This window comes from Calidris pugnax, unplaced genomic scaffold (assembly GCF_001431845.1).
Source record: "Calidris pugnax isolate Ruff unplaced genomic scaffold, ASM143184v1 scaffold56, whole genome shotgun sequence".
In the NCBI taxonomy this organism is placed as follows: domain Eukaryota; kingdom Metazoa; phylum Chordata; class Aves; order Charadriiformes; family Scolopacidae; genus Calidris; species Calidris pugnax.
Window position 1 is genome coordinate 14,397,091 of NW_015090839.1, and position 15,233 is coordinate 14,412,323.

Consider the following 15,233-nt stretch of genomic DNA (forward strand, 5'->3'; position numbering starts at 1 on the left):
GGAGCTGTGAGGGGTGACGAGGCGGAAGCGCTGTGGCGGTTGGGGCCCGGGGCGGTGGCCTGAGGGCGCTCCCTTGGCCTTGGCCTTGGCCTTGGCCTTGGCCTGCGCACGGCGGCCGTACGGGGCCCCGGCCGGGCCGCCCTGCCCTGCCGCCCGCCTGAAGGAGCGCAGGCCGCGGGGAGACCCCTCGCGAGGGGCAACGGAGTGCGGGCTGGCTGGCTGTGGACATCTTTCACACCCGGCGGCCGGTGCTCTGTCGCGGATGGAGTGATGCGCTTGACTCGTAAGAGAGAATAAAATAAAAGGGAAATATATTTGTTGGTATAAAACAGGGATTTATCAATGTTTGGTAGTAAATGCAACAGTGCTTTAACTAGAGTTGATGGCGAGGCACACTTGGTTAGTTACTACATAAAAGGCTGGGTCAGACCTGCCAGGGATGAAGGTTTTGGGAGGGCCCCCTTGCCTCCTGAACTCCTCCTCGAGAGGTGTCTGGGTGCAGCTCCATCCAGTCCTGGTCCCAGACTTGGTCAGTGGTTTGTGTCAAAAGGATTATATGTGTCCAATCAATCCTTTATATCACTTCGCTAGAGCACTGGAACAGGCTGCCCAGAGAGGTGGTGGAGTTTCCTTCTCTGGAGACATTCAAAACCCGCCTGGACAAGTGTCTGTGCAATGTGCTCTAGGTAGACCCACTTTGGCGGGGCGTTGGACTAGATGATCTCCAGAAGTCCTCCCTTCCAACCCCATATGATTCTATGATTCGCTAAGAATGTCACAGTTGTGCATGCTGTAAAGCACTTTCTGAGGATCTGTAGTAGCAGTGAATCTCTTAAGCTCGAGGCGTAACCTTTGCCAGAGTCCCTCCTACTCAAGGGGAGACCCTGGTGTGCAGCTCGCTGCCGTTCAGGATTGCTCTGAAGGCTCTTGGGCTGTTCACTATTTATGGGGGTAAGGTGATTGACTTATATTTGCATATTGACCATAGTACTAGCAGTGTGGTGAGATGGGCACATTGCTTAAGTTAGCCCTCGCCCATGTGGTGGTCTGTGTCTCCTTGAGACCACCTTTGAGCCCCGGATGCCACCATCATGACTAGATACACCCATTATGGCCACCGCAATTGGCTATCACATGGGCAGGGTTTCCGGAGATAAAGACCAGCACAGCATCGCATGCTCTTGGCCCCTAAAAGCAGCACCGTTCCTAGAAATATCTTGCAGTGCTTGCTCTGACTGCAGCATGGGAAACTTGCAGCCTGGACTGCCCCCCTTACAGAGGAGGCAGGAAGGGCTCCTTTGTTTTTCAGTTTGTGAGTGAAAACAAGGGATAAGATCATTTGCCACTTAAAATGTGGAAGGACACAAACATGAACCTGAAGAACATAAATGTGTAAGAAGTAGATCTATCTTCCTTGGCAACATATGGATCCATTTAAAATTAAGATGGTTTTGTTTTAAGTTAAATCCTAATACTTATCATGTAAAGAATAATAATTGAGCTTTTTCTAGGAAAAAGTTACAAAAAATGCTTAAGAAAGAAAAAAAAATTGGTCATTAAATCAAGGTCTAAAGTTTTTTTTTTTTTAAACAAAGATCTGTAGTGTTGTAGTTTCTTTCTGATGAATAACTAGAACTTGTTGACAGTACAATAGTATGAAAAGCTGTTACTTAGTGGGCAGTCAGAGAGTTATATGAGAAGCCAAGACGGATGTCATGCCTCTCTTACCCCTGTTTTCCCTTTATACAGCATGTCCTGTTACATCATACATATTCGTTGTCACATTGTAGCTATGCTTGGTTCCTTTTTACCTCTCTTTTATTTCAGTTAATTACTAAACACATTGAAAACATTTAATTATTAAAAAGATTACATTAGAGATGATGAACCTGGTCATCACTTGATACTCAATAAAATCATATTATAGTAAGCAAGATTTTGAAAGCGTGTGTCACCCCATGCTGGTGTAATAATGTGAATTACGATCCTATTTTCTAGCTGTCCTCAAGGAACTATATTAGAATGCTGTCACACCACACAGAATGGTCATGCCCTCCAGTTCTAAGGATTTCCTCAATCAAAGAATTTATTAACCTAGATAACACAGTTACTTGGTTTAAAGCCTTGTGAACCCAAAGAACATAAAACCTCATTTGTTCTTTCATACTCTAATCCGAGAAGCTTCTCTCTCTGTATCATACTTCAAACAAACTGACAAGTTACTTAAACAGCCTCTTGGCCAGAATCCCATCCTCATGTAGAAACCCTGACTGTGGGCACAGCTTTCATTGCAGAAGAGTATCTTTACTTTTATATATGTGAAGTTTCTAATACCTTATTGGCATGCAACCATTTTCAGGTTAGATAAATAGTCCCGTCTCTCCTCACTGTGTAATTTCCTTACATATTAATTGCTCTATTTCATACAAACAGATAAATGGGTTACCATATTTTTAAGTGTACACAACTGAGAAAATAATTTGGTTAATTACTGTCTTTTCAGTTAGGCTACTATAACAGCGTCTCATCTGAGTGGACTGCACAATGCTATCTGTGAGTTTTGATATCACACTGAGGGTGTTTGCCTTCTAGGTAAAAAGAACAACCTCCCCAGGAAGTAGTATAAATGGAAACAAAGGAATAGAAATGTCCAGTTATAAATTTATCAAAATATAACCAAATGTAAAAAACTACTCATTTTCTTGGTAACCCATCTGGAAGATGCTACCTGCTTTTTTCTGGAAAAAAAGTTGTGTCTACAGCTTGATGTCAAGCAAATACTTGGTCAGAAAAAACAGATAAAACTGCCAATCAGCAGTTTCAGTTCAACTGAAACAACAAAACTATTCCATCAATCTCCTGAAAGTGCAGCAAAGGATGACCTCTGTATTTTATAGCTGCCTCTTCACTGATGGATTCACCCCCTGAGTTACAGCTTTGTAGAAACTGTTAAATTTTTGAAAAGTTCTACCCTGCTCACAAGCAAATTCTTGGTTTTGTCTGAGTTACTTCAACCAGCCATCACTAATGCTACAGAATGTCAGCCAGATGGATGAGAGCTGACAGTCCCTAATGGGTTGAACAAAGAGGAGGTCTAGACTAATGTAATGCCATCACACTGATAACACTGAAATCCGTATCTCCAGATTCTTGTCACTTTTGGTTTCGTCTACAAACTGGAAAAGCAGAGGAGATCCATTAAATCCCTCTGAGCTCTCAGAATGCAACATCAAAATCCATGGGCATCGTAGCAGTTTCCAGAGAATCATGTAGCCTGAGATACTGGTGGATACTCTGAAGTAGAAAGAAAGTTTTTATCTCTGGACGTAAGAAAGAGTTTACAAAAATGTAGCAGAACTTATTTTCACACTGAATCCTTTTCACAGTCTGAATGCTAGCAAAACTTGCTGTATACATTTTTTGCCTATAGTTCACCATTAGTAAAACATTTTTATAAACTTTAATTCACCTTTGAACATCTTTGCAATTGCTGATAACACTTCGGCTAGTATTTAAATATTTTGCTTTTGAAAGCGTATGCGATCCTGCCATTGATAATGGTTTACTTCAATACACTGGACCACAAGCAGCAGCAGCCCACAGTCTGTTTTGCATGTGATTCAGGCAGCGACACGCAGAGCTGTTGACTTTTAGCAGACAAGCAGGGAGCAGCTTCAGCCACCTCCCTCTAATCTTACTGTGGTCTTTCCAGTCAGTCTCCTGGATACAGGCACACAGGTAACACCCAGGGCACCAGGTGAGCAGCGCTGGTTGACAGATGGTCAGTGGAGGCAGACACAGACCTGGCTGATAAGCGTAATATACAAGAATTAGATGTGCATTATATTTACATCCTTTTTTTTTTGAGAGAGACTACTTAGAGGTGAGAAGAAATCAAAATGCCCACCCAAGTAAGCAGATCTATGAGAATACACAAACCGAAGGCAGATGGAAGAATTCAACACAAAGATACTGTGAAAGTCCACAGCCAGTTAACTCATCTACTGAGCTCTTTCCTTGACAAAGAGATTTATTGTCATTAAACACAGACTTAACAAAAAATGTGCTGCATATTTCCTTCAGCATCGATTTTTTTTAAAAAAAGAAATTTATTGTAGAGTAGAATCATTATGCCATCTACTGGCAATTTGTAGTGCTACACTAGAAACGTTTACTTCAGTTTCACATAAGAACATGGACAGAACAAATCAGGATCAGAGCCTGGATTCAGTGACAGTCTTTGGGCTGTCCTGAATATAAGATGCCCTGAGAGGGTCCTGCTTCTGACTTGGGCAGAAAAGTATGCAGGCCACCATCTTGACTAGATCCGGAATTCCAGTCTGCTTCAAAAAGATTGCCAATCAGCACTCTGGATATTATCCTGACATCCCCGCGTGTTGGGGCAGAAAACTCTCCAAATTCCCTATAAACTCAGTAGCTGCCAGAATAATCTCTGCATCTCCCAACGCATCCATCCCCACAGCGCAGAGTCAGCATGTACAACTGAAGACTTTTCTGTCTCAGAGAGCCAACCTTCATCTGCCCCTTTGTTTGCTTTCACCTCAAGCTGATCAGACAAACTTCATTGGAAATTTTTGAGATTCAGATGCCCCCCAAAGCCAAGTCATGAAACAGGTTTCTTGTACCTGTCATGCTGCATTATCAGTTCTCACACCGTATATCTTTGTGGAGAAAGCTCTCTGTCTTTTCCTTAAGAATGTTACTGGGTGGGCACACAGAGGAAGATCCAGTGTTCCAGTACTTGGGATTGTCCTACCTTCCTTTCCAACAGCGATCATACTTGACAATTCTCTTTCAGGCTAACTTTACCTTCATTTTCCACCTCCAACTTCAGGGTTGTTTTGGTTTTTTTTCCAGAATGAATTATTTCCACCTTTCTGATAATACGTGTCCAAAACCATAAACAGGACAGTACTTTAGTACACTCAGCATTAGCAGTTGGCAAATGCTGACAGAGATTGCCAGTTTTGTCTGGTTGCAATTGACCGAACTGGTCTTTACCAAGCCCAAGAAATTTAATTAGTAGTTTAAGTAAGTGCAGGGAAAAAGAGAGTAATTTTCCTGCTGTAAAAATTTCCAATCCTCGTCTTGCAAACAGAACAAATATGGGGGTAGCATGATGGTAACCTGGAAGTCGAGTTTACAGTACTTTGACTGCAGTCCCCACCTGCTCCTGGTCACTGTAAAATTTGTCCCTACATCTCTGTTAAGCAACAGTTGTGCATAAACTGTGCAAGCAGAGTCTTTAAGAACTACAGCACCCATTAAGCTGACTATGTAAGAAGCAATGCCATGCAGAATGGTGCTACACATGCCCTCAGATTCCTATGTTGTTGCCTGGATGGACACCACCTGTAATCATTCACATATGCCTAGAATGACACATCACTGTGACATTTGGTTTCCAAAAACATACGCAGTTTAAAATTCTTATTCCTTCGTATCCAGTTTAAATGCTGTGTTGTCTTTTACATCTGGATTCTACTTCCATAATGCCATAAGGTGGCCTCCACATAATACAGCATTATCTCATCCTTTACAGAATGACATGGAAATATTTTTTTGCTATGCAGCAGTATTGGTAATAGACCACCACAAAACAAGAGGAGTTAGAGATGTATGCACGCACGCCTCCAGGGATGCAATCTCATTGGCATCATGGAGACATGGTGGGATGGCTCCTACGACTGTAGTGTTGGAAAGGAGGGATACAGGCTCTTACAAAACTATTCCGGTGTGTACTGTTAGCAAATCTGGATTCAAACTAAATATGAAAGTAGTAAAATCTGTGCACTTGTATATTTTGACAAAGGAAAAGCAACAAAGCTGGGCCTTCAAGTCATTCTCTTATTTATAGAAAATTACAGTGGCTCCAAATTCACTTGGCTATTTCTTGATCTCAGAAATTAAGAAATGTTTCTGCAGTGCTTTGGTTTTTTTCTGAAGTTTTAGCTGCTCCTACTGCTTGTCATCTTCAGCAGTAGCTGTAGAAGCTGCCTTTTTTTTTTTTCTTTTTTATAAATATACACATTCTGGCTGTTCTTGAGAAGCTGACAACTGTAACTCACCTTGGCTTTAAGTTCCTCTCTACCTACCTTTCTTGTACAAGACATATACATATAACATTCCATGTGTACTGCTGATACCTCAGGGAGTTTACCAGCTGCTGCTGCTTTGAAATTCAACACTTAGGAAAAAGCTATCAGCAGTTATTCTTCTATCTTGTTTCATTGTATTGGCTTGTGATTCTTCTGTAACTATTTTTAAGCTATAATTGAAATAAGCAACTTCTGTTCTTCTATTGTCCGAAAAGTTGTGTCCATTTCCTGTTGTGCAATAGCCAATTTCACATGCCAGGATGAGAAATTGATTATTTATTTCAGAGTTGTGTGCAAGGCCGGGTGCTTGGTGGTTTCCACAAATCAAGCACACCCATAAGAACTCTCTGTGTGATTTTTATACACATTTTACAACATCATTATAATATTAGTACCTCCTACCTATATCTGATTGGTAAGTAATTTGCATACAATTACACCATCAAGTAAGTTATAGCTACCACACATGCTCAAGAGAAAGGTCTTCACCTGGGCAAGGGTCTTCTTGACCTATCAGCTTGATTTTTTAGTATTACAGTGAAGGTAGTTCAGTTTAAGACACTTAGGAGTTTTCACTTTCCTGCCAATTTGGCTAAACTTCTCAAATCACATAGATTAGTACTATCCTCCCATCGTCGGACTTCCCATTCAAAGACTAATATTTTCTGGCTGTCTTGTTCCACTGGGATGCAGAAGAAAGCATCTCTGAGATCCAGAACTGAAAAATAGACGTTAGACTCTTTGATTGTTGCTCACAGTGTGTACGGGTTTGCCACCACTGGGTGGAGGTCTAACACCAGTTGGAGAACTGCTCAAATGCACCACTGCGGTGAATTGCTCACATTATCCATCATTAATCAATGGCAAACAAGCTAATTTTCTATGCGTTGTTACATTGCTATTCAATGTGTTAAACAGCTTCATTAAAATAACATGATTAGCAGCTTTACAATAAGTAGTATTTCCTGTTTGACTGAAATATATCTCTGTCAACCTTAGACTAGAGGTAGGTTAGGAGTCCTGTGGGAACACGGTGACTTTTTATATTACATTCACACTTTTTTTTTTTTTTTTTTTTACTTTAATAGTTCAGCCTGAAGCAAGATTTGTCACTTCCCACATCAGCACTGTGGGGTTAAATGTAGTAATTTTTAGACTCATAATACATATAAATCATGTTATCATATAAAATCTTTCCAATTGCAGCATGAAGTCTTGTATTTGTCATATATTTCATGGGCATGGACATCTCCATTTCTTTTCCTCCTTGATTTTCTGAGCTATCTATAAAAGGGTCATTTTTATATTTCTCATATAACAGTTTTTTTGAAAAAAAAAACCAGTAGCATAAGTCACCTTCAAATGCCTCTTCTCCCCCTCTAGCTACTTGCTTTCATCATTTGTAAATGTATTTGACAGGAAGCTCCTCTGGGAAGCTCTGTATAATGTCTGGTGAAGTCCAGGGCCCACTGGAAGCAGGAGCTTTGCCATGGATAGCAGGAGTCATTAACTGAATTTTCTATTCTGCTTTTAGAACTTTCATTTTAGGCAAATAAAACAACAATGATCCATAGAAAAATTATTGCGGAATTTTATTTGTAAGATTTACTGTCTCCTGCAAGCCTAAAGAATTCAGCAAAGCATCTTAAAAGTGGTGTTCACTCCAGGTGACAGTGACTCTAGTGTCTAGTTTAGAATTACTTTTTGGAAGGGTAAAGATGTGCGTTTAGATATTGACATGTCAAAATAAGAAGTATTGGAAAGGGTAAGCAAAATCAAATAACTGCCAGGGCTACTTTGTATTCATGCAAGAGTTAGAGGGCGGGGAGATGGTGAAGGGGAAAAGAAATAAGTGCATAAACTCTTAACAAAAATATACATCAACAAACTGAGGGCCCAGGTAATGCCCGTTTAGAAAAGAAGAAAAGAAAGAACAAACAGAACCACACAAAAAATTAAATAAAAGCCACCAACCTGCTAATCTCTGAAACTGAAAATCTTATTATATGTGATGTCTATCCCTTTCCCCATAAAATAGTGTGGTGCTCGATGAAAAAGGAACTGGACCTTTTAGCGGCTGCAGCGTAGGTATCTGTCATAGAAGTGTTCTTCAGCAAGGCCACAGAGAGCTGGAGCTCAGATGGACCATCAGCAAGTCCCACTGCAGGCTTTTACATAGCTGTTTATCTGGCTGAACAGTCTCTGTGGCAGACAAAACATGGGGAGATTAAGAAGTCTGAGCTTGTGCATTGAAAATGCAAAGATTTTCCTGGTTTACAAAGCACATAGTGGCATCCTGGCCTAGGGAAGGTGCATACAGGAAAGAAAATCAATTATAAAAGTAACTGAATGACGGACACAATTTTAGATATGTGTTTGGAACATCTTCTAAAGGAAGTTCTGGTTGAAAAGAGACCTACTGAGGGTTAAGCAAAAAGGTCTACTTTCTTAGCAGAGGTGATGCCATGTCTGAAGCTCCCAGGGAGCAGCAGACCAGGGAGCAGTGCTGCTCTGCACGGCTGACATGGTGGTGCCATGAGGAGAAAAAGCAATATATGTGAGACAGAAGCTGTGGTTGAGGCCAGGTTCACACACTCCCTAAAGCAGTAATTACTTCTTATATTCCTTTTATTTAACTGCTGGATATGAGAGCAAAATGTAGGGCTTGCTAGAGCCATCCGACTCAAATTAGTTCTTCCTCTCACTGAAGTCTTTCCTTGTTGTGAAGGTAAAATTCAGCTGTACTGCTGCAAAACCACTGCAAATCATATGGTCATCAAGAAGTGCAATGCTCCTAAACACCTGTGAAGGTACTATTTCAGACCACTGAAATCAGTTCAAGTTCTGAATAAGTTTGCTGGCCAAAAGACAACTTCAAATAAATGCCTGAAGAATCTGACAGTTATGCTGAACACCATGAAACGCGGGCCGCAGGATCTTGGATCTCAAAGCTAACGGGCAGAACCTGCTCTATAAAGCATGAAAAACAGCATAAGGATAATGATAATCAAATACTACAAAGGAACCACAGACCAATCCATTTTCTCAGAAAAAAGCATTAATGAGGATACGAAGAACTGTGGATAAACAGATTTCTCAATACAGAATACCCTCTTACAACCAGGGTTTAATTTGGTGAGTTTATGGAGAAAGAGAGAAGGTCTTGCAGTTTCTCTCATATAACCAGAATTCTTGGTAGGAGAGAACCATTTCATCCAAACCAGACTAAAGTCAGTCACCAGAGGCTAAATTCTCATTTTTCAGAGCTCGCAGAGAACTCTTACATGAGGAAGCACGTATCAGAAGTATGTACACCAAAGCCTGCAAACAGAAATGCTAAAATATGCCTCGCTAGTCCCCAAGGTAAAGGCAGATGTCAGCAAGCTGCCAGTTGTGAAGACAGCTCCAAGGGCGTTCTCCTATTTACAGCCCTTCAGAGTAAGGTAGCTGAGGTCATGTACCAAATATTCAGACAATGTAGAACGTAAACTGCTAAAATACAATGCACTAATCCTAAAAATCCGTAATATCAGAGACTCCTCTGTTCCAAGAGGCATTCTTATGTACCTTTTTTAGCAAAAAACAGGTGGCAGCATTTGTTGTCATCTTGCCACAGCACTATTTCATGCTGGAGACAACCGAATTCTAGTTTTTCAGTGTGGGTGGGGTGTTACCATTTGGGTTTTTTTGTTTTGGTTTGGTTTTAGCTTCAGTGGCAAACTTATCTTCAGCTGGGAAGCAACTAAAACTGCTTTTTAAATCAAGAATTACAAGATGGAAAGAATCCCTTTACAAATGTAAAGAGGCATGCCACTAGTAGAAGCATAAATACACTGGAGTTGAGAAGGAAGTGTAAAAATGGAATTTCTGCTCAGCACTGAGTGCATACACATGCTTGCACAGTATTGTGTGAACAAGGCTGGTAACATGTCCTCTCTCTGCCCAACTCCCTGATCATTTTCTGTGGGGTCAGAAAACCACCCCAGAAGACTTGCAGAAATGAGAATTCAAGGAGACACCATCAAATTTAAAGACCTGCACTCAGAGGGGGAGGCCAGATGGGTAAAGAATTAAAAAAACCCCAAAACCTAACCCAACAAGCCACCCACCTCTAAGCAGCATGATGTCTCCCTAACTAGTCATCAGCCCCCCATTTCTAAATGTTTAGAACTGTGGGCACTTTTAATTAATACTTGGTAGATTATTTATTTAAAAGCTATTTATATACACACACAAAAGCACCTAACAGCTTCATCTTAAACTTGGTTACTGAAACAGCCACTACGTTAACGTGCATCATTCTGCTCCTCAAGTGTTCATGTAAGGGGTAAACAAAGTGGTAGCATCCACAGTTGCATGTTATTCATCAGAGGCATAAGCCTCGAAGTTTTCACAGTTCAATGACACTAAGCTAATAATTTTGTTTGCAGTGAGAAGCTGGAAGACTTGAGATACAAGATATCACTTGGGAAACCAGGTGTGCCAAATATGAAGGCATTTTATTCTCGCTTGGATAAGAGACAAGGTTGATGTGGAGCTGGGAACTCAGCCAAACAGATGTGCTCCAACACGTCAGAGGGGTGGAAAAGCAGCAACTGGGGAAGAAACGTGACTGTTCTGCAATCACCGAGTCTCCAGCCTTCCTTTGCGACGTGCCTCACTGCTGTGGAATTAGGCACACAGGACCGGAATGACTTCCTGCATCATCAAACATGAATCTCCCAATTATCACAGGCACCCTTCTTGGGTGGTGGGAATTTTTATACCTTATCTAAAACAAACATTCCCCCTTCCCTAGTTTTGTGAGAGTCAGCTCCCTACACCAACAGACAAGTGGGGAGGCACATATCAGCCCCAGTCCTGATGAGAGTGTGCCTGTGTTCAAGCCCTCAGCCCCTTGTCATGATCACTGACGCCACCACTCAGGGGGCAATAAATATTTTTAGAGGGACCCCTTACAGAACTACCCCATCATCCAAATAGCAGGAGATCTCAAAATCCTTACCTTCAGAATTCCCTCTCTCCTCTAGCAGAAAGCACCCTAACTGCATCATCTTTCAAAAAGAAGCAAATCCAGAGTTTTACTTAAAGTACCAAAAGGTTCTTCCTAAGAAAATTTATTTCAGGAGACAGCTGCTCTGGTGGGCAGGGTTCACTTCCCAGCCAGCTACCCAGCTTATTCTTGTGCTAATGCTGGCTGTTGGCATAGAATTACTCCAGAATTAACACTTCTGTTGATCATCGCTCATTTTGGTTGATTAAAAAGTCAAGCTTTTAGACTTACCAGAACACAAGACAGAGAACAGAACCTGCCAGTTATTCTTTAGTCCTGGTTTGGTTTACTACTTCACTAATAATAGCCAGAACCTTACAACATTGACAATAAAGTTTTACTGTTACTTGTAAAATAATGGTTAATTAGGTTTTTAAAATTTTATTTACTTCTTTCTGTAGCTGGAACATGGGGTGCCACAGTCATCCAGAAATCAACTAATGCAGCATAGGCTTATTCTCCTTTTCAGTCAGAAATTTAATGTTAAACACACACACACATGACCATCTACACCTTTTAGCTTCAAGACAAAGTATTATTAGCAGACATAGAAAGAAATGAGATTTCTGCTCTCCAAACCAAGCACACAAGTAGTTCCTTTCTGCATTCATTGTAGCAGTTTCATCAGCATGGAAATAGCATTTTTGGTTTCTTATAGCCAAGAGTTGTTAAGCCTTTAACTCCCCAATAATCCATCATTTCCCTTTTATCTAGGCTAATTAGATAATAGCACAGCTGATTGAAATGCAGTAAGACAACTCAAGAGTAATAAAATATGCTGTCTCTGAACAGCTGGCTGTATTTGTGCAACTTCTTCATTTAGAAACAAACATGCCACAGGCTTCTTGGATGCAGCAATCTTCCTCTGAATAATGTCTCTAAAAATGGTTTAACTCTTGCAGAAAACAACTTTGTCTCATGCAGAGGAGATGTGTAATGAAAGCCTGTTGTCACAAAAGACAAAAAGACCAGGTATTTTTCTGAAGCTGAATTGTACTAAGTCATTCAATCCATGGAAAATTTGAAACGAGTAGAAGTGGCAACTGGAAGATCCAAACACAATTCAGTCTTTTTGAAAGTGAAGCTCAACAGATTAAATACAACTTGAAAAAGAGCCATCAACCTAAATTACAAGAGCTATTTGAAAGTGTCTGTGGGTCACTTACATCCAACAAAAGCAGGCAGTCTTGGAATGTAACATTCTCTTAATATTTAGATTTGGTTTTGTTGTTTCACAGTATACATAGTGTTCATCTAAAAAAAAAAATAAATCAAAGTGGTTGCAATCTCAGTAAAATCCACTATTCTGTTTCTTTCAAGCCTATGCATATAGAAAGCTGCCTCCTTCCCAGATTCATGGAAGTGCATTAGACAAGTCACAAGCGCATTTGTAAAATCATTTTTGTCACATTTTGGCAGCCATCACTTCCCAAAGGGACTTCAAACGGCTTTAAGCACTGAAATTAAGCAGTAAGGAAAAAAAAAAGGGTGGAAAATGTGAATATGGCATCCTTGTATTCTGTTAGAGCAAAGTACAGATGTTTGAGACCCCAACATTTAGATGTTCATCTACACTCCAATGCTCTCCAATGACTGACTAAAGAGCGATCTGTATGAATCAGAAACAACTACGTACCCATTCAACCTGAAAGTAGCACATCTCATTTGATAGCAGTATGGCCAGCCACTACAGTCTACATAAAGAAATATAGTACAAAGTCCCAGCCAATATGGAAACAAGAATAGTCTAGGTGTGCAATTGCAGAATTCTGGGTGATTATTTCTGGTGTATCCCATTAAGAGACAGTGCTACACCTCCTGCCTCCCATACAGCAGGTTAGTAGAGTCCAGCTTAGTACTTAATGAAAAAAAAATAATAAAAGAAATAGTGCAGCTATGGTTTGAGAGTGAAAACACTTTATTTTACCAAGTTCAAACTTGTACCCATGAGTGTGAAAAGTTTTAAAGAGGGAAAATTTTCACAATTGCTTCAAAATGAATAATGTTAAGTAGCTAGCCCTGTTTTTTATCTAGAATTTTCATCCTCCCCTCCCTGCTTCTAACAATAGATACTCACAGTATGTTTAAACTCAACGAGGAATAAATAACATCAGTAAGTGTTGAAGAATGAATGCAGGAAATGGGGGGGGGGGGGGGGGGGGCTCACCACCAGTCAGCTTGAAACTGATGCACAGCAGGCACACCTACGTAGTGCACGTGCTGTGTAGGGGTGCACACAAGAGGGGGGGGGGGGGGGGAGGGGGGGGAAGAAAATACATACTTGCATTTAGTCTCATTCAAAGGCAGCAAAGCCATTTACCTAACATGGAATAAAAGTAAATTGTTTAATGAAATATAATATAAGCACCAACACAAGCATGCTCAGTCTATTCTGTCAGAGAATCTTTATCTGTAGCCTACAATGATTACTGTGTGTAGGAAGGCAGACTGAAGACAAAAATTAAACTATGCTGTCTGGCTTTTACCAAGGCTATTAAAAACAGCTTCATTTTTTTTTCCTCCTCTAATGCAGCATCAGTTCAATATGAAGTTCCTCACACAAGAACCAACTGCTTTCATAAACTGAAGCATTTGCATTGTACAAAAGCTGGAATAACTTCACACCAGTAGCACCATTTGCATGGTTTTGTATTCTGAAGTAGTTGACTATGAATCACCTGTTTCCCTTTGTACCAGAAAACTGGGCACAAAATATAGCTGCAAATCTCCACACTGAGAGAAACATCCAGTCTTCTGTAAAATGGGGAGATTTGGCACGATGAACTAGCAAATACAACTAACTTGCTAGTTTCAAAATGTAAGCTTTGCACAAGATACTTTCAAGTTTCTACACACAGAAGCATCCACCCTTTCAAGAAAAAAAAAAAACCACCCACCTCCAAAACACACCACAAAGCAGCACTGTAGCACCTGTCTTCAAAACTTTTATCCCTTTAATGTAAAATGCATTAAGGACCTGTAACTCCAAAACTCACCTAGTTCAGATACCAGAAAATGAAAATACAGCCTGCTTTAAGATACATATGGTATAAGGCAGCAGGGCTGATGTCATTCAACACAGGGCAGGAGAACTTTTTATCCTTTCCTATTGTCCCATCCTCCCTGCACCCCAAGTGTTAAAACTGCAGCCTCTGACAACAGTAAGCCAGCCTGCAGAAAGGGAAAGATCATTTTAATTATATCTCACTGCAGAAGACAAGACCCTGGAGGGCTGATGGCTTTTTTTTTTTTTTTAATACCAGTAACAATTTGTAAGCACTATTCAGTAGCCTGGAACTGCAGTACCTGCAATACAAGGGTGTTCCACCGCTGAATACTCTTTACTAAAAAAGAGGTGTAACTCATTCAAAATGGAGCTATACATAATCATTAAGACATGCTAGCTTCTTTATACCCAGCTAATTAATGGGGTAGCTTTTTCCATCTCCACTCTTCAGCAAGCTATCAGCAATACCTGAACTTTGATTCTTACATTAAGAGAATATTGGTTTTGTTTTTTTTTTTAGCTCTGCAGAAAGATGCAGTTTGAAGTTAAAGATGCTTTTTGGCAGTTTAAAGGATAGGAAATTCCCAGTTCATGCTTCAAATAAAAACCCTTTCAGCAAAACAGCCTAAAGTACCCTCAGGGATCACTGAGGCAAAAGACATACTGTTTTTCAAAGACATTAATTTCATATTAAGTGGTATAACATGAAGAACAGCTTCGTGGAGGCATCGTTTGTCCTCAAGTACATACATGCTTCTGCATCACAAAAACATAAAGGACTAATTCTGCCTGGATCTTTTGACACATCCTAGAAACAGCACTTTCCAAAAGTATCACAACAGAGTAGCATTTAGGCACATGACTGTTCGTAAAGCTAATTCTCAGATTCACTGAGACAACTACACGGATTTAATGGATTTACAGAGCTATTAAGACATTTTACTTGTGTCACCTCTGAGCAGGTATCACACACACACATTCTGCTGCAGCAGAACCAATTCCTAGCCATTTGAGAACTGAGGAGCATACAACAAGCTGAGCCGGAATGTCAGCG

At 40.5% G+C, this 15,233-nt stretch overlaps 2 long non-coding RNA genes across 2 annotated transcripts; one reads left to right on the forward strand and one right to left on the reverse strand.

Annotated features, from left to right (window-relative positions):
- The first annotated feature begins 69 nt into the window (after positions 1 to 69).
- On the forward strand, positions 70 to 11,870 carry LOC106887887. The gene is made up of 3 exons (XR_001411983.1): positions 70 to 283; positions 8,848 to 9,254; positions 10,550 to 11,870. It is a non-coding gene; the product is annotated as an uncharacterized LOC106887887 (long non-coding RNA).
- LOC106887886 lies at positions 1,801 to 12,370 on the reverse strand. Its single transcript, XR_001411982.1, has 3 exons — positions 12,339 to 12,370; positions 8,094 to 8,321; positions 1,801 to 3,807 (listed from the first exon to the last, which is right to left on the reverse strand). It is a non-coding gene; the product is annotated as an uncharacterized LOC106887886 (long non-coding RNA).
- Positions 12,371 to 15,233: the final 2,863 nt, after the last annotated feature.